At 51.4% G+C, this 23643-nt stretch overlaps 1 protein-coding gene across 4 annotated transcripts in view; it reads left to right on the top strand.

The window, feature by feature from the left end:
- Hivep3 (HIVEP zinc finger 3) overlaps positions 1–23643 on the top strand; it is a 433036-nt gene that overhangs the window by 248672 nt on the left and 160721 nt on the right. The window contains exon 1 of one of the 4 annotated variants that reach the window (XM_063236194.1): positions 1276–1404. The exons of the other annotated variants lie outside the window; for them this stretch is intronic. The gene's annotated coding sequence lies outside the window, so the exon portion shown is untranslated. Of the gene's footprint in view, positions 1–1275; positions 1405–23643 lie in introns of those variants that run through there. 4 annotated transcript variants of the gene reach the window in all.

The following is a 23643-nucleotide window of genomic DNA, read 5'->3' on the forward strand; positions in this document are numbered from 1 at the left end:
GAGCATTCCTTTAGTGGGCAGATCCTTGTGGCTGCGGCCTGTGTAACTCACCTGGATCATGGGTTGCTTTTCTGCAATGCAGAGCCTGATGAGAGAACTCAGGCAAGGAGAAAGGGCTGAGGATTAAGAGGGAGGGACGGGGGTCTGTTTCCACAGAGGAACCCTGTGAGGGCAGCTTAGTCAACACAGGGCCATTAGTCACCGACACTTGGGTGGGTGGGTGGGAGCTCAGGGAGGGGTCGGATTGTGAGAAGAACCATCTCCCACCCCCATGGAAAGACAGCTGGGGGCCAGACCCCTTTATGGGAAGGCAGGGGTGGGGACAGTGGGTTCCTCTTTCCTGCCACTGTTCTGTTACATTCACTTCTGTCTGACGGGTGCAGTGGAGAGAAGAAGAAGGCAAGGAGGGGAAAATGCTGGGGGACACCGGAGAAGGGCAGAGACAGGGGCCGAGCTCTCCTTTTTTGAAAGCCAACAAATCTACCTTCCTACTGCAGTTCTTCCCTGCCCCAGCTGTGCGATCAGGAATAAATCACTTTCCTTCTGAGCCTTAGTTTTCCTCACAGGTTATCTTAGAAATTAGATGAGATATTATACATAATGTGCTCGGCTAGGCTCAGCACATGGGAGGTGCCTCGGAAACAGGTGCTCTCCTCCTCCACAGTCCTCTCAGAGGAGGTGACAAAAACTGCCAGCTTCCTGCTGGACACAGGGGCACTGAGCTCTTCCTCTCTCCTGCTAGGCACTGAGACTACTTCCTGCCTTCTTGGGGGGTCTAGATCCCTCATCGTTTATGTCTCTGTCCACTCCAGGGCAGGGACAGACCCTGAGAATAGACCCTTCAGAAGCCTCAGAGATAAGGAGACTAAGTAAGGCCTAGAGAGGGCAAGGCCTTTGCCTGAGTCACACTGCTAGGGACAAATAGTCTGGGGCTAGCACCCCCAACAATGGATTCCTTGCACAGTGCTCCAGGCCCAGTATGCCCACCTCTTTCCCTTCTTAGCATCTGCCGTGGTGCTGGTGTCAAAGTCAGTGAAGGAAGAGCCATAGAACTCCTAGCCAGGGCACAGACAGCAAGCGGGGCACAGCAGATCCAAAGGACGCCTTGCCAGGGCCAGCGAGTTTTGTGTCCAAAGTGCTGTCGTGGGCTCTCCTTACTAAGTCGGGAGAGAGAGGCAGACAGTGCTGCTCCAGAACAAGCTGGGACTCTGTGGGTCTGTCTCCTCCTCTCTCACTTGCACCAGGCCCACAAGGCGTGTCTGTGTGTGGTTTTCTGCAGGGGCATCCTGGCGTTCTTGCTCTTCCTGAGTCTCATCTCATCTGTTGCTGTCCACCCTCAGTAGGCCATGTGACAGGCTGCTGTGAGGGTGGCTTTGGAAGCAGAGCAGTCTACAGAGAAAGGAGGTAGGTGGTCACAGGTGGTTAAGTAAGTGGATGGACAGATGGACAGAGGAATGGATGGATAGATGGATGGACAGACGGATGGATGGTTGGATGGAGAGATGGAAGGATAGAGGAATGGAAGAATGGAAAGAACTGGGTGTATTCTGCTTCAGCCACCTCTTAGCTGTGTGATTTTGGGGCAAGTTACTTTGATTCTGGGCATACTCTTGCATCTTTAAAACAGGCATAGACAACTTCCTGCTTACACTGTGAATAGGAGAGGGCTGTCCACGGCTGCGTGGTGGGTGGCTGTGGAAACACTTTGGAAACACTGAGTTGCTGTCACGTGGGAATGCAGCATCATTGCGCTGGTGCTGTGGAAGTGGGCCAGACAGCCTATACCGGGGCCTTGGCTGTTAGTGAGAAGGTCTCTGAGAGCCTCAGTTTTTCTCATCTGTAAAGTGGATGTGGTTTCCCTATCTGCCTTCTCTTCAAGATAACAAACAGTAGGAGTCTCAGGTTGAGATGTTTGATAAAGACTGGGTGGGTCAGGCTGTCCTTGAATGAGTGCAGGAAGGCTCTGAAGAAGCATAGAATTCCTTCCAGGAGATGCCTATAAGCCACCCTGACTCCTTGATGAGTGAGGCAATTGCTGAGGACCTGTCACTCATCCCTTCTGAGCTTTGGGGTTCTCATCTGAAGAGTTTTGTGCACCTGGCCCTCTAGGATGGTGCTATTAGGCCATTGCCTCTGCTTTTGGGATGCATGGCCCGCTGGGTTTGGGCCTGCCTCTCTGGGCAAGTCAGGCCCACCACTGGCTGTCACCAAGTCCACAATCACAGAGCCTTGCTGACCTCATCGGCTCCTGCCAAGTGTCCCCAGTTAGAACTTCTCCGCAGCAGCCAGGCTTCCTGGAGTTTCCCGTTTGCCACTGGCTGCTCCGTGCACACATGACCTCCAGCTCGCGGTGTTGCAATCAGAGTCGAAGAAGCTGCCTGGAAACCCCCAAAGCAGCTGAGGCCATGCAGGGCAGGGGTGGCGCGGGCTCCTTGGGCATTGCTACACTTTGTGGCCTCGAGTTGGGAGCTTCGATTGGGGTTCTATTTTTGGACGTTTCTGTTTCCTCTACAAGAAGCAGTGGGTGGCTGAGGGAATTCAGCCTTCCGGTGACTGAGAGATTATTCCAAGCACAATATCATCATATGGATGATGTATTTGAGGAACTGTGAGAAATGCTGTGGTCTAACGGTGCTGTGGCATGTTGCACATGGTGAGGGGATACTAGAATCCACCTTCTCTTGGGATCAGAGATCTGGTATGGGCATTTTCTGGCCATAGGTTTCTTTACCGTGTTTATGCAGATGGGAGAGAGCAGGGAGGTTAACTGGGGGCAAGCACAGAGGTTAACACTGGTGGTGTGCCTGTGCACCCTGATGGCATTCCATCTTATTCTGCCAGGACTATCATCCCATTTTACTGATAAGGAAATAGGCACCAGTCAGGCAGCCTGTGGCTGCATCTGAGCTAGAACCCAAAGCTGCCTGACTACGGCACTTTAGCATGGTCATGCTGAGACTTCTGCTCTGGGTCCTAGCCCAGGTCCTTCGAGGGAACTGGCCATGTGACCTGGGACAAGCCACCTGACACTCATTGAGTTTGGTTTCTTTCTCTCTTTGGTGAGAAACTTGGACAAGCTCAGGACTTCTTAAACTTTTTTTAATGGAAAAAAGGTAAAATAATATATCATAATAAGATGATAGAAAAATAATAATAGCTAAAACATTGCATGTTATTATCTTTAAAGTAGTTACTCAAAGTACAAGATATGGGCATAAAAATTCTCCAATAGAAGGGCAAACCTTACTTTTCTATGAATGAAGAGACACTAATAATATAACTAACTAGCATTTTTTCCTCTTTTCCGTATCTTAATTCCTTTCCTGTTTCCCCCATCCTAGTTCCTTTTTCCTTTTTAATAGTTTCTTCCCATTTCACAATATCTATTATACATTTTAGACTTAATTTACTCTTTCAGTTTTTCACACCAGGGAGACAATACAGTGTTTGCACATGTGGGTCTGATTTACTTCACTAATGAGTATGGTCTCAAATTATATCCATTTACCTATGAACGTTTCAAGTTTGTTCTTCTTTATGACTGAGTAGTACTCCATTGTATAAAATACCACATCTTTTTTATCCATTCCTCAGCTGATGGGCATTTGGATTGTTTCCAGGATTTAGCTATTACAAATTGTGCTGCGATAAACACTGGTGCACGTGTATCACTGTGGTATGATGTTTTTACTTTTTCTGGGAAGATAACCAGAAGGGGAATATCTAGGTCGAATGACTTCTTCACCTTTTGCACACAAAAGAGCAAACAAATTTCTTTGGACTTTGGTGTCTTTCCTTAAACTCTCTCACACATTTTTTTTACACTTTCCTATCATGTATCAGGGTTTGTCTTAATTTTTTTTTAAATCTCCCTTACATCTCCAAGTATGATTGGTGCTCTGAGGTGTGCTGCATACCCCTGGCACAGTGCTGAGGATACCACCTGGGATTTTCAACCTGAGGCTTTAGAGGTTTTGAGAGATAGCCTAGCAAAAACACCTGTGACTTCTGAGGCCTTGGCTAGAGTTGGCGAGGACACAGTGTGACCAGGTCACCATAGCCATGCTGGAAGACCTTCTTGGTCTCACGCCCTCCTGCTGCATTTGGTCTTCCTGGCCTGTCCTCCTTGGGAGTGAAGGCCAGGTGTGGCCCTGTTCCAGTAGGGTGTGCCTTTACTGCAGTGTAAGCCTGACCAGAGCAGGGCCGAAGAGATGCTAAACCTGAGCTTCAGATTAACAATGTGGCCCTGATCAAGTCACCCAGTTAATGTACAGGATCCTCTGTACACAGGCGTGGATCTGGCTACTTCTTCACAGACTTATGGGGACACACAAGAGAGCAAGGTAGTAGTTTACAGCATTGGGTCACCATGGGGGACACGCAAAAGACAGTAAACAAGGCCTGCTATATATTTTAGGACCACGGAGCCCCAGAAGTTTATTATCCATTTCCCCATAATAATCTTGTTTACCAAAAGCATCTTCCTTCCCAGTTTTGTTCCAAGCCTGAGGTCCTCATGGCCACCAAAAGTGTTGGGCTGCATGCGACACCCCACCTTCTGTTTACTTGCCACTTGGCAGATCACCGCTCTTTTCTGAGCCTCTGTGTCTTCATCTGTAGGGGAGGTTTCATGAATAAGATTCTTCCTGAAGCATTCAGAGGTTAGTGGGACCACAGATGACTCAATGGGCCATTTAACCCAGAATTGTAGGTCCAATGACAGGGGTCTGTCTTATGCCTTTTGGGGACATGTGAATACATCTCACCCAGTCTTAGAAAATTGAGGATCCTTCATGGTGGGTCTTAGGGGAATCATATGAAATACAAAGGATGGCTGGAGTCTGCCACAAGCAACTTTTGCACAGAAAAGAGCAAACAAATTTCTTTGGACTTTGGTGTCTTTCCTTAAACTCTCTCACACATTTTTTTACACTTTCCTATCATGGGCCGGAGAGGCATTTCAGACAGTGGACAGAGTAGTATGGGCCTATATGCCAGGCTGAGCGCCTACCCATAGACAGTAGTAATACCTTAAAGTCCCTGAGGCCACCTAGATGTTAGATACAGTTCTCCTGAACTAGCAAGTAGGGAGACAGAGCTATGCTGAGCTGCCTGTTCCAGGGTAAGGAGCTCAACTGGGCTTAGAACCCAAACCAGGTTGATCCTGAGGGCTATGTTTCTAAGTGGGAGGCCCCACTGAGGAGCTGAGATTGAGGGCCTCAGTTTTCTGCAGTAAATGGGTGCAAAAGGCCTCTCTTTGTGGCTGCTGCCTGGAGAGAGGGTGGGATTATACAAAGGACATAAGTAGAGGGTGGCCAGGCACTGAAATGGTCTCTGAGGTGAGCAGAGGGCCTTAGCCCACCACATCAGCCTCTGCATGTGAAGAAAAATCTGAAATTCTTCTGGTCGTTCAGTCCTCCTAAATCCTCTGGTACTCTAATGCTCTAACCACATCCAGGACTCTGCTTGCCATCTGCTTCCTGCTTTGGGCTCTATGCTGCCCTAGGACACAAGTTTAGTCTTCTCTGTGTCCAAATTCCCCAAGGTGGCCAATACAGAGTCTAGAAATGGATGCATGTTTTCAGAAGGAAGCCATAAATGCATGCCCTGGTGCTTTGTTTTGGCTCTTCCCATTTACTATGCTCACCATGGACTCGAGACGTGGGCTCCACTCTCTTGGGACACAGATAACAAATCCAGGCCTCAGAGAAGCTTGCGCTCCTAAGATGCCTGCTTGGGTAGCATGGTGTCACCTGGAGGAGAGGTATGACCCATTTCCCTGGAGCAGAAAGAGCTGGGTGAGCTGTGGATTGCCTTCCCTCCTCCTGAAGTCAGGGAGCCTCAATATCCAGAACCTTACTTTTTAGCCCACTGATGCTCTAGTGCCAGCTAAGTGTCCGTGGTTTGTCCAGGGAACAAGATCTGCGACTCCCAGACAGGGTGTGCCTGCCGAGTGTTGCAGAAGCCAGAGGTCTGGACACAAGCAGGTGCAGCCAAAGCTGAGACCTTGCCCTCTTCCGTTCTCCCAAAGCAGCCATGGAGATGGAGAGCCTGGGTTCTCCTTGCTTCCAACCAGGGAAGGATCAGAAGTTTGGAGCTCTAGATGGCCTGCTTAGCCCAAGCCTGAGGAGTTGCTGTGATCGCCACAGGCTCCCAAACACTTGGGCTGCCCGCTGCTACTGCTGTCTCATTGAACACAGAAAGGTGGCTCTTCAGAGGCGGATGCCTCCCCCGTGCAGCCTACAAATCATTTTTTTAATGAGTTGTCACTTTGCCAATTGGGGCTAAGTGGAGTGTGATTCAGTGTCGCTGCTCTTCCCTCTCCCTTCTTTCCTCTCCTTCTCTCTTGCTTGCTTTTTTCTCTCTCCAGCCTCCACTTACTGGAAACGAAATCTCTGGGTGCATGAATGGAAGGGAGGGAGGGAAGCGCCAAGACAAAGAGTCGGCCTTGTCTGTCGGTGAATTTAGATGGCATGTGGGTGGCAGCGGAGCAGCGCAGACTTCCTCCACCGCCTGTCACCAAGCCCGCCTTGTGTTGGCGGAGAAGGAGAGATGGGTTTGATTCCCCTGCAAGGCTTCAGTCCCAAATTACGGGGCTGCAGAGAGCCCAGCATGCCAGCCCCGTGGGGGAGGAAGGCAGAGTGACAGGAGGTTGGCAACGGGAGGGAAGGGACTGGGTGGGACCTGGGTGCTTCCGTCTGAGGGCAGGGAATGAGTCCTGGATGAGGTTGGCCTTCGGGTTGAGGTGTGGCTCTTCACATCTCGACAAACCCCCACACCAGTGAGACTCAGTTTCCCCGTAAGTAAGGTATAGTAACCCCTTCTTTCTAACATTGCTAAGTGGATTAAATCAAACTAAAGAATTGCCCATCACTGTGAGCATCACGGTTGTCGTCTTCTCCTGTGCCCATCACTATCACCACTGCCATCACCACATAGCAAGTGCTGACATTTCTGTGTGTCACATGCCATTCTGAGGGCTTGCACAGGTGGAAAGATCTCCCTTCCAGTGGATGCTTGATGGAAATGCTCTGCAACTAACTCTAGTTTCTGCTTTGTCTGTAACTTGATGGATTTCCTTTCAGAGCCTCAGTTTTCTCATCTGTAAAATGGAGGTGATGCTAATAGTAACCTCTGCCAAGGGCCACTGAAGAGTTAAATGCGTTGGTGCACCCAGATGCTTGGAAGAGGTCAGTCTAACAAACAGCTGACTAGACGTTTGTTATTGTTGGAGCATGTTGGGGTGATACTGGAGAAGCTGTGCGTTTGGAGTCATAAACATTATACTGCACAGTAACAACTCATCCTGAGCACCCTATGAGCTCCTTCTCAGTATTCCAAAGACAAAACGCATCACTGTCACTTTTACTGTCGCTAGCCATAGCCTTAAATTCACTTTTCTTCTACGCTCCAGCAGCCACCTGTCAGTGGGTATTTTCCTCTGTTCTTTGTCCACCCTCAGCTCCCTCCCTATCTGGAGGCCAGCTGCCATGGCTGCTGTCCCCAAGTCTCTGGTTAGGCTCCCTGCCACAGCCACCTGCCCAGCCGTGTCAAGTTCACCCCTCCTCCCCCTTGAAGAATGCCAGCCACCTCTTCCTTCCTCCCAGGCTGCCCTCCAACCTGGCACATAGCTCCCTGCTGCACACCCTTCCACAGCTACAAGCGACCCACAGTTACAAGTGACCAGTTTAATGGCCATCAGCTGTGTCCCACATCAACCTGGGCTCTGAGCTCGGGAGAAGCTGTCTAGCCACACTTGCTGGGAGCCCCCTCTCTGCACATTCACTGAGTGAATGTTTCTCTCTGTCCTCCATACGTGGTGCCACTGTCATGCCAGCTGGCTCCTTCGTTCTTCCTGGAAGGGGCATGGCATGGGTCCAGTTTTCAGATGAGAAAAACTGAAGCCCAGAGAGGTTAACTGGCTGGCCAAAGCCACACAGCTAGTACACATGGTGGGGCTTCACCTCTGACGTGGTGGTCTCAGGCCAAAGGCTCTGTCCACAGGACTTGTGGAGGCAACTGTCCCATACCAGGAGCATACCTGAGCCTGAGGCCCACCCCAGCCTTTTTGCCACACCTCGGTTGCTGCTACTCTGGACACAGGCCTGTCCCCCAGGGCAGGATCTGTTCCTGTTGAATCACTGAACAGGACATGGATCTCAGCTACCACCTCTCAGGAACCTTTGAGAGTCTGCTCCCACCTGGGCCTTGGTCTCCTTTTGGATAAAGGGGACCCCTGAGGGCCCTTTCCCCGGCACTAGCGCTGAGGTGTGTATGAGGCAGGGATAGGGTGAGGCTCTGTGGGCATCTCCTGTCTCCAAGTCTCGCTCTGGGCTCTGCAGTCATCACCATTGAGGACCTGGCATTAGGCAACTGGCTGTCAGCACTGGGATTCAGTATCCAAGGACACCCACCCCTTGGTTCTCTCTCCACTCATGCTCTGTCAGCCCCTCCCTGTCGCATCACTTAGTCTTGGCACAGCCCCACATGGCCGGCTGCCCAGTGTAGCCAGCAAGATACCGCTGACCATGGGGACAGTGACAGAGAAGACCTGATTGCCAGGGACAGATGTAGAAGTCTATTGCCATGTTATTCCTCCCTGTGAGGTCTCAGGAAGTGTAACTCGGGGAGCCTGGAGGCTCTATTAGGGGAGGCAGGCCTGGCAGAAGGAGCCTGGTCCTGAGGAGGCTAAGGAGTAGGTGGAGCCAAGCACAGGAATTGGTCAGCCTGGCAGGAATCCCACAAGAGCAATGATGGACATCTTGGCAGAGGGGTAGGATGGGTACACAGCATGTGGTCCTCAGTGTCAGGCTCCACCCTCCTGCACACACACTGTGCCCACCCACTGCTGCTTCCTGTCTGCCTTTCCTTGAGAGCATTATCCCCAGGATCCTTCAGTTCCTGGCATTGTTACCTGAGGCAAAAGGCTCAGTTTCCACATCCACAAAGTAGGGATAATAGTGCCAGGCACAGCAAACAATGTAGAAGCCCTCAGAGAGACACCACTTCTACTCCACAGCCTGGTTCCAGCCCTGCCTAGCTCACTGGTCCTTTCTGGAGCTGCTTTTTGATGTCCAGCCTGCCCATAATTCTCCCCTTGCTCCTGCTGCCTGTGGCTGTCAGCCTCTGCCACATGTCTCATGTGCCGGACAATTGGAAACAGCTTCTGTTTCTTTTGCAACCCCTATAAACCCCAGAATACCTGGTTTAATGCGAAACCCTTATAGAAAGAAATACTCTGGACCAATATGGTGTGTATGTTTGACCAGAATTTTTTGAGCATGGTTTTGTTATTTATAGCTTATAGTACGTGACCCCAAACTGGGTAGCTTCAACATGAAACACTTTTGAGTATCAGGAATCCAGAAGCAGCTAAGCTGGGGACAGGTCTCAGTAAGGACTCCCGTGAGATTATTGTCAAGGAGCGGGCAGGGCCGTGATCACCTAGTGGCTGCACTGGAGCCAGAGGCCTTTTCTGAGATGGCATTTTCACGTGCCTGGCATGTGAAGCTGGTTGTGACAGGAGGCCTTGGCTCCTCCAGACAGAGGCATGGCTACAACGACATGACTTCTGGCTGCCTCCAGCAAGAATGATCCAAGAGAAAGCCAGGGTAGAGCCCTGACACTTGTGTCCTGTAAGTACACAGGTCAGCCCTGCACACTTGAACACTTGGAGTTGAAAATCACCAGAAGGCATGGTGGAATTTGGCTGCCATGTAGGGGATGATTTTTCTGCATTGTTAAACAGGGAGACACCAAGCAGCCCACTGGAGCCCGTGGGGTTGTGGGCCACCGCTCAGGAGTTCTGCAGCCCTCCTGGCTGTGTACCAGGAGTGAGTCCTCTGGGGCAGCTGGCTCCCTGAGCACTGGACATGTGGATAAAGGTGGGGCCAGAAACACTGTCAGCCTGTGGATGCTGGAGGACAAGGAGAATCCCGGGTCCTGGAACCCAGCACCTATATCTCATGTCAGCATGTTACCAGATTCATCCCTTTTACCAACACTCAGTGTCACTTGCTTCTATGATCATTGCGTCCGCTGGCACCTGTCTCTCAAAAGTCACCCTGTTTAAAGAAGGGGTGAATATCATTTCATCCTTAGCAATGTTCAGACTACCAAAGCAGAGCTACTGGGCAGGCAAAGCACATAAAGGAGACTTAGGAAGCCCTAAATTCCTGTCTTTGTGACCTGCCTGCAGGTATTGGCCCATGCTCCTCTTCAGAAGTGTACTCAGCCCCTTGCAGGAAGCCTCGCTCACCCCCTGGACTGCATAATGGGGCTCTGCTATGTGGAAGCTGTCCTCTTGCCCTGCCCCCAACCTCCCACCTGTGGGGTCTAAGTGCCCGGAATCCTGGCTTCCCGCCCATGCTGCCCACATCCCACATGGGAGCTCTCCCTGAGTAATTAGGACCATTAGAGGGCTCCTAATGCCACCTGACCTCGGCCTGTGATGGCCCCCACGCCGGCTGCCCATGCATTATTAACACTCAGAGATCATGAGCGCCCCTCGTAGATGTGTTTCTTCCTGCCCTCCCACAGGCGTCCGTTTGCATATTTGTAGCATGCCCCTGATGGCTTGATGATGCCCCCCTCCTGGCTGTGTACCAGGAGAGAGTCCTCTGGGGCAGCTGGCTCCCTGGGCACTGGACACATGGAGAAAGGCAGGGCCAGAAACACTGACCCCAGGGGTGCTGAACTGTGCAAGGTTGGCACATTTAGGCTGGGGGGAGGTGACAGAATCCCACACCTTTGCAGGAGTGGGGACTGAGGCTCAGGGGAAAAGCAACCTGTTCAAGGTCACGGTGGTGAGCAGAGGCTCAGCTTCTGGGGCTGCCCCACCTCTAGTCCTCCTTGAGTTGTACCAGGTCAGTTCCCAAAGCCTCAGTTGACTCCTTCCAGAGACAGAGGGCAGTGCTGCCTAGAGTGGGGTCCTGCTTAGGCCTGAGGGGCCCTAGAGGTAGCAGTGAATTTCCTCAAGAAGCAGAGGGTTTCCCACAGGTGTATCTCCTAAGGAGAATAGGCACAGGATCCTCCTTTGCCCTCTGCCTCCCTGGACTGGGAGAGGCTCTAGAAAAATAGCAGATGAGGGGGCTGGGAAACTCCTGTGGTGTTTCAGGCTGACAGCAAGACCACCCATTTTCTTGTCAGATTTCCAGTGTCCTGCACCTTTCAATGCAGAGCTGGCTTGGACTGGCCACCGAAGGATAGGGACAGGGCCTGGGAGGCCCAGCACAGTGACATTCAGGACACCCCAAGCTCCCAACCCAGCTCTGCTGTGTGAAAGCTCATGTTCTCAGTCAGGACCCTTCTTGTCCCTCCTCACTTTTTGCTCCTGTGATGTGAGTGGGGAAGAAAGAGACTCTCTCAGCTTTACAGTCCCTGGGGGCTCAGATCCTTTCCTAACAAGAAGTTTGGAAGGAGGCCTCACAGTCCTGGGAAGCACCTCGGCCCCTGGAGGCAGAAGGAGGGCAAGGGGACGTGAAGACTGAACTTTGCCCACCAAGGGAGAGAGCTGGCTCTTTGTCTTCTCATTTTGCTGATGAGCAGCTGATGCACAATTGGAGTGCACTGCCTCCAGTGACAGCGCCAGCGTGGGGTGAAATGTCTCTGCTCTCTTTTATATGCTGTGCAGAAGTGGATGGGACTGGAAGGGAAAGGGGCTGCCAAGGATTGCTCTCCTGCATACGATGGGAGCCACACCACTTCCCATCTCATTTCGTCCCCAGAGCCACCCTGCCAGGGAGGTGTGGCTCCTGTCCCCATTGGACAGAGGGCTTCACTGAGGTTTGGACAGGTCAGTGGAAGCCCCGAGGCTGGTGGAGTCAGGGGTCTGACTTCCGCTTGTTCCTGCATGGCTGGGGATGGGAGGCACATGACCAAGATACTGAGTGGCCCACAGCCTGCTTGGGAGCCATGACTGAGAACAAGACTGCGGCTGTGTGAAGGCCAAAGGTGGCGACAAGGCTGCCAAGCAGCGGTTACCCTGTATGCAAAAGATGCCCTTAGTGCTGAACAAATGTGATGAGGAGAAACCCCCTCGGAGGCCTCCCTGGGGCCCAGCCTGGGCCTTGTGACACCTTCACCGCAGCAGCTGCCCTGACTCTGCAGCCCCAAGTCCTGGGCCAGGCCAATTCACAGGAACCCTGCCCGCCTGGGGGAGTTCCCCATACCCATCCGCAGACAGTTGGGCCCAAGCAGAAGTCTGACAGCAGAGTTCCCCTACTGGGGCCTTCTGAGCACTGTCAGCTGAACCTGAGACAAAGGACAAATGTTCCCAGGTATTGTGCTCCTGCTTCCCATCTTTCTGCTCGGATTCCTGGCAGGCTAAACCCCACAGTCCCCACCAAGCCCTGAGAGTCCCCGGCTCTGGCATCTTCTTAGAGCCTTGCTTGTGCTCTTCAAGAGGACCCAGTTTCCTGCCAGGCCAGGTGCTCCCAGGCAGAGACACACTGGGGCTCCTCTAATCCTCACACCCTGGAGGCAGGGATGCTTTTGTTCCAAGTCACTTGCCTGAGGTCACACAGCATCAAGTGGGAGGGCCAAGACAAGGAGCTCAAGTCTTGTGTGCAGAGTCTATAATTGGGAAGAAGGCCAGCCCTCACTCAGCCCTTTATACTAGAGCCAGCAGAGCATAGGGTAGTTAAGGACCAGTACGTGTTGGATAAATGTTTATCCAAGCAGCTAGATGGTGGAGGTACCCCCACCTCTCAGGGATTGAGGGTACACCTTGCAGCCCTGAACACACCTCTTCATCCTGGCACAGACCTATCAGGCCTGGGAAATTCACAGCAGTGCCACAGGTTCAAGAAGTGACCCCAATTTTATAGATAGGAAAATGAGGCACAATAAATGTCCCAGCGTCACCTAGCAGAAGAGCCTGACAGGTCTCCAACTCGGGGCTGGGCTCTGCATCTGGTGCTCTTTCCTGGGCTGGTGGCATGCAGCCTTCTTTGCCAAGGGCGTGGGGCTGCCTCTGGCCTGAGGAGACAGGGGCAGTTGGTCAGCTGGTCCTTTACCCAGTCTTCTGGAGGAGAGGAAACACCAGTTTTGGGGGATTCCTTTTGCAGCACCGCACCCCTGGGCCACTTCCTCTGGACACTCTCATTTTCTTTGTTACTTGTTAGTTTCTGCTTTTCTTCCCTCATTCCTTTTTTTCAAGGCCACTTTCATTTCCCCCTGTCAGTGTCTCCCCGTCTTACCCGCCCCATTCTCTCTGCTGGTGCCCTTGTCTCTCTCCACCGCGGGATCCCTAGTGGCCAGGCCTGCCTGCCCTGTTTGCTGGCTGGAAATGGGGTTGGGATGACAGGAAGGAACTGCACTCTGCCTCTTTGCTGGTGGTAGGAAGCCTGAGGTGGCTCCCAGAACCCCTGAGAGCACAGCCAGCCCCCAGGCATCTGTTTAGCCTTCTGGGTCTGAGGCTTCTCTGAGTCTGTGAGGTAGAAAAAGGAAGCCGGACCTCAGAGAACATGAGAAAAGGAAATGACACATGCACAGCACCAGTAGCCCATACTTAGAAAACCCAGAAATGTGGATCTGGGGCCTCCTCGGGCCTCTGAGTCAGTCAGCCTCCTGCACTGCAGTCTCTCCCAGTCGCACAACTAGCTGGAAGTTTCCTGAGCCAAACCAGGGCTGTCAGGGCTCTCCTGGCTGGAAGTGGCCCCTGCCAGCCAACTGAGACCTGCCTGCCTTCTCATCTACCTCCACGTGCAGCCATCCCTAAGGGCACCACTCTCCCTCCCTCCTTGTGCCACATGCCTGAGTATCACATCAGGCCTCTCCAAACTTGCCCCACACTTCTGCTTCAGCCTGGGAGGCCGCCTAACAGAGGGATTAAGATCTTGGACTCCAGAGCCCTACTACTCAAATCCTGACATGGCGACTTGCTACCTTTGTAACATAAGGAGTTTCCCACCCTCCATATTCCCAAATTGGGACTACTGTGAATCATATTAGGCAGCTGTGGAAAATGCTAGTACTTGATAAATGGCACCAATAAGTGGCATCCTCAACCCCTGGAGCTTAAAAGCAAATACCCACAAGTTCTTTACCAGCTACTCAAGGGCGTTCTCTCCAGAGCCCTTCCAAGCCAAACTATTCACTGGATGGATCTATCTGGTGATTGTCCTGTGCCAACTGGCAGAAAATGCTTTGACTCCACTCCGATCTGCCTTAACCACAGTCTGCATGGGCTCTTGGGCTTGTAAAAATGTTTGAGACATGCAAAGAAAGAGCTTGATTTCAAGTATAGAAACTGTTGATCCAACTTAATGTTTGATTAACACATTAAAATCTGACTGATCAATTGTTTGGTTTGCCCTGTTTCTGGGGTCAGATCAGTCAGCGTTCCTCATTACAGATGTGCATGCTAAGCCATCCTTGATCCTATAGGTTACGTACTGCAAATGATTTTAAAAACAAAATTATTTTAAGATGTATCAATGTTTTCAACACAAGAATGCATTTTGGAAAGGGATAAGGTGCAATGTGACAGGTCCTCTGCAATCAGCCTAGTTCCTGGGCCCTGAAATAGGTCACCTCATCTCTGTGTCTTTTTCTTCAAGGAAGGGACAGTTACTTGTTTTTCAGGGTTGTTGAGCCTAGCCTGGAGTTATGCTAGTACTCACATGTCCTTGAGGACTGCCCCCTGCAACTTCCATGTGGGCTCTTCCATCCAGGCTGTTGCCTGTCCTTGGAAGGAGCAGACACTCTCAGCAGCAGACAATACTAGGCTTTGGAAGATTCGTCATTATCCATTTGCTGCTGCATTGGGAAGGTCCTCACCTGCCCATAAAGGCTGGCCATCTCTCTGGGCCACTGGGAAGTTAGGAGGAGAGGACATTCCAGCTCTCCCACCTCATGACAGCATTCCCTTGAGAAGAACTGGTGTCCCTGTGTCTGTAACTGGAAGAAGCTAGGGATGCAAAGACAGACTCCAGAACGAGGTTGAAAACCTGGCTGCATTTCTGCCTGTTTCTGAAGCCTTCTTGATCTGAAAATATTAGTTAGAACCTAGAAGGTGCTTTTATATGTGCCATCTTGCTTGAGGTTGGTTGTTTCATACAAAGATGAGAAAAATTGTTGAGTCCTGGGTTTCAGTTCTGCATTTTTATTCACTTGCTGTGAGTCTTTGGGCAAGTCACATGACTACTCTGAACCTCAGTGTCCTCTTGGAGTCATTGATAGGCTTCTGCTGAGCCCCAGCCTGACTCCCTCCCCTGCCTGAACCAGGCCTGGGGACCATCCTGGCAAAGGAACAGAGATGCCCATCTGGGCTGGAGCTCATGACTTCAAGATCTCTAGATGCCAAGCTCCAGTAGGATCCAGCACCAGTGCAGACCAGATGTAAAACCTGGCATGGGCTGGGACTGCAGCGCAGACCTCCCATCCTTGGCACCAATGGCTCCCATCCACCAGGTGCTTAATGCATCATGGCCCACCATGGATCTACCTTCCTTGCCCATTACCTACTCCCAGGCTGTGATATCGGCTCAAACAGAAAGCCTTCAGTCTCCATCATATGTTTGAAAGGACCATCGCAGGTAAGTGTGTCCAGATGTTCAGTGTGTTATCTGGGGCAAATCTGTTCTCTGGCTGCCTGTCATCTCCACTGCAGAGTGGTGTTCTGTGGTGGACACTTCTACTCACTTGAGTTGGCAGCAGAAGTACATAGTAAAACATCCGACTGCTCATTGAGTCCCAGGCAGCCTGTGCGGTCTAGGGCCCTCCCTCTTTGCTTCTAGGAAGCAGCCTTACTTGCTATTCTCAGAGGGGAAGGGTGGGCAGCATTCCCCAGGTGTGCCAGCAGGTAGAAGACTGGCTTTGCAGCTGCGTTTGTAAAACACACTTGTCACCTAGATTTTATGCTTGTTTATTTGGAGTGGTTTGGAAGGTGATCATAGGTGGTGGTATAGGGGCTTCTTGCAGCCCATGGTCAGGACATTACCTTGTGCTACTCCTGAAGACCTGGAGGGAGGATTCCTGGTTAGGCTGCCTCTGAGGCTGCTGCACTCCCAGGAGAAACTAAAGGCTATGTTTAGCTCACACAGTGCCTCTGGCTGCACAGGCAGGTGATGACATCTGAAGGAAATTGGGAAACCTTTATTCTCCCTGCCTAAAGCCAAGCAGCTTAGCACCTGCAGGAGAGGTCAAAGTTCTCTGCTGATTTTTCATTCTTTAGCTTGATCTGGTTAATCAGGTGGCTTTCCAGTCCTGACCATAGAAACTTCTGGAGAATTAACCCTAACCTTCACCCTACTCCTGGGCTCTGAAAGCTCTCTGGAGAAGTTCCTCTGGTAAACTAAATTCATATCTATCTCTTCCCATTTGGCAGCAAAGAACAAAATTATTACTTATAATGATCTCAATTTGATATTTTCCTCCCATTGGCTCTTCTTAAGCGCCTGGCACCTGCTACGGCTTGACTGCTAATGAGGACTCACAGACACTGAAATGAAATGTACAAGTAGCAAACAGAGATTAATGAGACACATCAGAATCAGGCAATTCTGTGTAGTTTTGCGGTATATTTTTATACTGTATATGTGATTATTATTCTATGGTGCTGGTACATTTTCTGCTGGTGAAATTGTTCCCAGTTCCAGTGATGGAGCCAGAAGTTTAGTATTTCATGGAGTTCCCCCAAGAATTCCGTGACTTCCAGCTCTGGCAATGGAATGAGGATGGGGGTGTGGCAGAAGAAAGAGGGGTTCCCTGAAAGGGATGGCATGCCCCAGACTGAGGCCTCATCTCTGATGTCCACCCCTGCCAGCCCCCACTACCCCAGTGCAAGGCACTTGGGTCTTGGAAGCTCGAAGTCCATCAGGTGTGTCCTTCCTTCCACCCCCGCTTCTGGCGACTGTGTGTGACCTGGATGTCTACAGCTGCTTCTGACTGCCCCCACCATGACCTTCCAGTTTAGTCTCCATGACGAACCAGGGGGATCTTCCTGCAATACAAATCTGGTCCCAGAATGCCCTGCATGGCTCCCCATGTTGCCTCTAGGGTAATGAAATGTTGAGTCCTTTTACACAGACTTGCAAGGGCTTCTGGCTTCTACCTACTTCTCTCTTCCTCTCTCACCCCAAGTTAAAGCACCCCCTTCCCAGCATGGTGCAGTTCCTGAGCCCCCAGCTTTGCAAATAGGGTTCCCTCTGTCACGAAAACTCTAACTTTCCTCCTCCTAGTTCATACACAAGTCTCTATTCTCTGCCCTTCTCCCTCTCTCTCCCTCCCTCCCCATTTCCACACAAAATTGAGATCTAGTTTAGGAGCCACTCTCAGGAAACAGACCCTTACATACAAGCCTGTCCATCTAACATGTTCCACACTACCCAGACTCACTCCAGGGTCTCTGTCACAGCTTTTTGCTGTCTCTCTCCCCAGATGTCTCAGTACCCAGATGTTATAGACTGCCCTCCAGTTGCTATTTAGAGTGATTACTCAATAATACCTGTTGAATGGAGGGAGAGAAGGAGGTAGACAGACAGGACAGGTCAAGCTTATGTTCCTGATCTTACAGTCAGGTCAGGGACAGATCTGGCATCTAGAGAAAATTCATGTCAATTCAATATATATTTCACAAGCACCAGTTCCATCCCAGGCCCCTGCTATGTCAGGCTCCTGTAGAAGTCAGAAAGATGAGAGGACATGGGATAAGAACACTCCCTGAAGGGAAGCCAGCGGAAAAGCCGTGGCCAAGGAAAGGCTACAAAGGAGATCCCCATTCAGAGCCCTGGAGCTCACAGGAGGAGGAGGTGGAGCCTGTGGGTCAGGGCCGAGGGTGAGTTCCCTGGGCAGAGCTCTCTCAGCTCCTCCTGTAGCTACAGAGGCTTCTGCTGCTGGCTTCTTTAGGCTTCAGAGAGGATGGAGTTTCTTTGTCTTTGAAAGTCTCAGTGCAGGTACCCTTCCCTTAGGAAAATCTCATGCTCTGTCCTCAGAACGAGGGCCACCATGTCCTCTCTGCGTCCTGATGCACATCTTTCTGAGAGAGTAGAGTTCTGTGTCCCAAGAGGCAGCAAAAGTCATAAGAGCGCGCTCTGGGTCTGCCTGCTTGGATTCTAGTTGCTGCTCTGTTCCTGTGAGCGGCAGAATGCTCAGGGTAAGTTACTTAGCCTCCTTGTGCCTCACTTTCTCACCTGGTTTTCAGGGGCTGATAATGGTACTTCTTTTATTTCATGTTTGATGAATTAATATAGGTAAAAGCTCAGAGTCTGGCCTGGCACAGGATATAGATTATTATACAAGTATTTGCCACTAATCCTAGTAATTAACTGGTACACTTACCTACCTCGCTTGCTTTACATTATGAGCTTTATAAAATTATAGTTAAGAGTATCTAACATGAGCACTATCCTTCAGACAAATTTTAAAGGTACAATGCAGTATTGTTAACCGTAGGCCCAGTGTTGTACAGATTTCTAAAACTTACTCGACTTGCTTCACTGAAAATTTAGGCTTATTGAATAGCAACTCCTCATTCCCCCCCCCATCCCACTGCTCCTGACAGCCACCATCTACCTTCTGTTTCTGAGTCTAACTATTTTAGACACCTCATAGAAGTAGAGTCATGCAAGTATCTGTCCTTCTGTGATTGGCTCATTTCACTTAGCATCTATGTTGTCACATATTGCAGGATTTCCCTTCCTCTTTAAGGCTGAATAATATTTGATTACACACACACATATTGCCTTCTGTGTCAATTCATCTGTCGATGGGTGTCTGGGTTGTCTCCACATCTTGGCTTTTGTAAACAGTGGTGCGATGAACACAGGAGTGCAGCCATCTCTTTGAGATCCTGTTTTCAATTCTTTTGGATAAATATCCAGAAATAAGATTGTTAGATCATTCAGTAGTTGTACTTCTATTTTTTGGCGGGATCGCCATACTGTTTTCCACAGTGGCTGCACCATTTTACCTTCTCACTGGTAATGCATGGTACCGATTTCTCCGCCCACGCCCTCACCATCAGCCTCTGGCTCTGGTTAGACCTGTGGTTCCCTGACTGCTCACACAAGCACTGTGTGTAACTCACTCTGGGAAGGTGGGAGCCCAGCAAGGCTGGTCACTGCTGGGAGTGGGTGAGGCAAGTCTTTTCAGAAAAACTCGGAGTTGCTCCTGGTGTGTCCTGTGCCTGGACCATCCTGTCCACAGAATGTCTCAGTGGTGAAAAATGACAGCCTCCCCCCTTTGTTAGTCCCTTTGAAAGGCACTGGGGCCTGGGCACACTCCTGGGGCCGTTTGGTGATGGCTTAGAGAATCTCTGGCTGCTCTGAGGACTTTCAGCGCCTGGGGTATAGATGGAGGTCTGGCAGGAGTGCAGGAGGGTGGACACAGGAGGCACCAAGAAGGCCAAGTAGGTTGAAGGGCCACTGGGCTAGAGATGAAGCCAGTGTCCATCAAGGAAGCTGGCCACTGGAACAGGCCATGGATCTATGCCAGGGCCACCCTCTAAAGCCAAGTCCTTATGTGACTGGAGGTAAATAATTTCCATCCTAGATTTTTCCTTAGCCTGTGCAGCTTAGGGCAGGAGACTCCTCAGACTGCAGGAAAAGATGTGAGGATCTGAAGTGAACAGTCTAAGGTTCAGATCCTGGCTCTGCTGCTTAACTACGTGCAGGCCCAGGCAGGCCCCCAAGCCTCTTTGTGTCTGCCCCACTATGTCATGTTGGTGCTGACGCAAGTTGTGCACTGGACCAGGGCTGCTGTGGGACTGAGATGATGCTGAGGAAGGGCCTGGTGTCTGTCTCCTGAGCCTGGTCACCCGGTCGTCCCTCTCTGTTATTATGATTTGGAGTCCCAAGAGCCCCAGGGCTTTGCAGTGTGCTCAAGCCCTCCTGCAGGGACAAGGACACACTTGGCAGGGAGGCTCAGTCAACAGCTAATGCTGGTCAGGAACCTCTACTTCTGAGCAGCCCCCATCCCATGTCAGGGACACACCCATTGTGAGATGGAAAGAGTGAGCCACAGGAAGGATGACACGTTTAGGTGGCCTGGCTTTTTTTAGACAGGTGAGTTATTCCTGTGAATGCAGTAAGAACTGGTGGTTGGAGGTGCCGCTGAAACATGGATGTGAAAGGGTGTCCGCTCCACCCCCTACCCTGTCTTCCTCCATCACAGAGGACCCTGACAGCAAAGAGAGCTACTCTGCAGGTCCCACACCCTGAAAAGGTCACCTTCATGCCTTCCCACTGGGCTTTTTTTCTCTTTCCGTAATGCTGTTCTCTTAACAACAAACTCTGCTTGATCACCACACACACACACACAACTTTCCTGCCAGGAGTTCCTCTGCTGTGTGGCCACCCTTTGTGCCCGCCCTCAGCTGTGGTCACAGCAGGACACTCTGAGCTCAGTCCCTATTACTGACCCCAGTATCCCATCATTGTGAACATGCACTTATGTCACTCAGGCCTGCCATGGGCTCTGCCCCGAGCCTCCTGGTCAGCCTGATCCACTGAGGCCAGCTTCAGCCCAGCCTATAGATGGGGTTATAGGAGGCACCTCACCTCAGGCTCAATGTCTCTCTCTTCCTGCCATCTTGGCTCTTGCTGCCCTGGGCTGAGTCAAGATCTGAGAGCTATAATTGTAGCATGTCTCTCTGTGTGTGTGTGTGTGTGTGTGTGTGTGTGTGTATGTGTGTGCCTAAAAGAGTGTCAGGGTCTCCAGGTGAGAGTGAAGTAGTCCGTGTTCTCATTACTGATTCTCCTGTGTGACATGGTGCTCAGCCTGCTGTGTAGCTGAGGCAGCCAGTTGTTCAGATCTCAGCATGTCCCACCTGTGTCACCTACCAGCATCCATGAAGTCCCACTGATAATCACAAAAGCAGCAAGCATTTGGAGCATTTACCATGCCCCATTTGAAACAGATACAATGTTAGCCCCATTTTATGGGTAAAATAACTGAGGTGCATGGAAAGATTCCATGATCTAGCAAGCAAGGGGTGCAGACCCACAGCCTGCCTGCCCCCAGGCCACACCCATCTCTCCCCAAAGCCTATAATCCTTTCTGGCGTAGGATCCTGGACTCCTGGGTGGGAGGCCCTGGCCCTGCCACTGGCTGCCATGTAGGGGATACTAGGGGGACAAGGCCTTGGTTTCTTGTGCTTCAATCTGGCTTCAGGGTCACTGTGCTGTGCTGAGAAGTTGTAGTTGGTGGTCTGGATTCTCTAGTTCCAGGACATCCTCATTTTGATTCTAGGATCACAGATTCTGGGGTCCTGGGATCCCATGAGCCCACCTCTGTGGGCCCCACTTAAATGTACATTCCATGAGAATGTCCATCTCAAGTCACGTGGGCTTAGCTGTGTGACAGAGCCATGCACAGCTGGAGCCTGCCGTGGACAGGTGCTTAGTCAGTGACTACTGGCTGGACGGCAGATCCCATGCCTATTCTGCCTGTTTCTACAGTTTGTGCTCATCTTCTGGCCAGAGCCTCTGCCCTAAACTGTGTCCCATCCCCCGCGCAGTGTTATTTAATGAGCTCGCACCAGACATCCTCCCCTGTGAGCCTGCTTGGCTCCTTACCGGCAGCCTGACTCCTGGAAGTCTCTCACCTCATCCAGTCCCTCTGTTCCCTCTGAGCACTAGGAGCACTAGACGCAGAGTCTGACCAATGCTGTTGTTCCCTATTTTCTCTAGGCCTGAGCTCAAATGCTGGCCCCAGGAGGATCCTTCCTCCTCACCTGCTGTGCTGCTTTCTCTTCCCTTCCTTGGTTTCTATTTCCCCCTCTCCCCCATCTACTACCTGACATATTTCATTTCCCAGGCTAGAATTTAAGTTCCAACAGGGCAGAGGTGTTTGTCTGATTCAATGCCTACCCCTTAGGAGGTACTTGACAAAAATTGATTGAAAGAGGGAGAAAGGGGGTGGGAAAGACAGGGCAAACCTTCAGGGGCTGTCTCTGCCTGAGTTCTGGTCTCCAGATGCTTGGCCAGCTGAGGCAGCTCACAGCTAATTCAATCTGAACTCCCCTAAGGCCCAAAATACTCCCTGGGGCACTGCACTCAGTGCCCCCACCATGGGACAAAGCAGAGTGACCTAGGAGTACCCACAAAGTAACCTGTGGGTGCTGAAGGTGGGCAACAGAGCCAAGGCTGGTTGTGTTCTGTTGAAATAGGACCTGCTGCTGGGTAAATGTACCCATTCTCCATGGCAGGCTACTTGAGGCCCAGGGTGTGTTGCTGGGTGTGGGCAAGAAGATTCTGCCTGCAATGGAAGCGAGGGAAGTGTGGTCTGTGTGATCTACCCTGGCTTCCTGGAGCTTCTATGTTCACCTCCTCCCATCCTGCCCAGAGGCCCTAGCTCCCCACAGCTCTGCAGCCCCTCAGTCTGACATTCATGGCTCCTGCCCCAGCCTCATCCCACTCCTTTACCTCCTTCTTCCCCACAGGTCCAGGCACAGTTTCCCTATGCCCTGCTATCTGCTCAGAAGGCTGCCCAGTTTCCTCTCCAGGAAAGCCTCAGTGACCAAACACATCCATGAGAATACTCCCTGATCTGTACCCTTCTGGCATTCCTGGACTCTCTTGCTTCTTGGGAATGCTTAGACATCAATTTGTAGCTACCTGTGCATCAGGAGCCCTGATAGGCAGAGGTAGGGCAGAATTTAAACAGGATGTCCTTCTGTCTACCCTGGGGTAGCCAAGTGAACATGGATGTGTCTGGAAAACTATAAAGCACCGTCCTGCCTTAGCCAGGGCACCTCTGCCTCTGGCCAGGGCTTTTGGACCTGTCTCCTTAAGGACTCCTGGCTCTGGCTCACCCTATACATCCACCTTCCTCACTAAGCCTCACGTGGATGTGACTGCCTCTTGCCCAGGGGCCTTCCCTCCCCTTGCTGATTGGGTCCAATCTAGTAAGGCTGTGGCCTGCTCTCGTCTCCCTGCATTCACTGGGACCACTACCTGTGTTGGACTGGTTTCCCTCCTTGTCCTCCCCCTAGAACTGCACCGTCATCCCCGCTTCCTTTGGGGATTCCTTGAGCCCTCTGGGCATATCTGGCCTCTTGGAGTCCCTCACTGTCCATCCCTGTGTACTGGCATCTGTGTGCTATGCCTTGCTTTTTTGCAAAGGGTCTCTGTGGCTTTTGATTTGGGCCTAACAGCAACAGGGGCTGCAGACAGGCTTCTCTCCAGGATATGCTGAGCACTGGGGATATTCTGTGCCCTGGGCCTGGCGCCTTATAAGCCTCAGTTTATTGAGATCCAGTCACAGTCCCAAGAGCCAGAGATGCTAAGAGACTTGCTCAAACTCACATGGCAGTGTGTGACGAATCTGGGCTGGGGGCCTTGTTCTCACTGATCCCAAACTTTCCTTCGCATTGCATGGCTATGACAGAAGCGGAAACTGCAGAGCCCTTTCTAAAACTCAGTTGTCAGCTACTGTGGACGTTTTGTTTTTGTCTGTTTTTTGCCCAGCACTTCCCATGGGTGCTCCATGTCAGCCCTAGTGAGCAGCAGGCTGGTGGATGAGGGTCCATAGTTCACTGCGTACCTTCCCACCCTCCTCAGGTCTGCTGTGAGTCCCCTCCAGGGACCCCGGCCAGTCTTCAGATCCTGGCCGGACATCACGCGTGCTTCTCCACAGGACCTTTAGAGAGCAGGCTGCCCATGCATGGGTCTGCCAAGCCACCTCCCACCACTGACATCC

Source organism: Cavia porcellus, unplaced genomic scaffold, assembly GCF_034190915.1.
Source record: "Cavia porcellus strain 051 isolate PalLab524CR breed Dunkin Hartley unplaced genomic scaffold, mCavPor4.1 scaffold_25, whole genome shotgun sequence".
Taxonomy (NCBI): domain Eukaryota; kingdom Metazoa; phylum Chordata; class Mammalia; order Rodentia; family Caviidae; genus Cavia; species Cavia porcellus.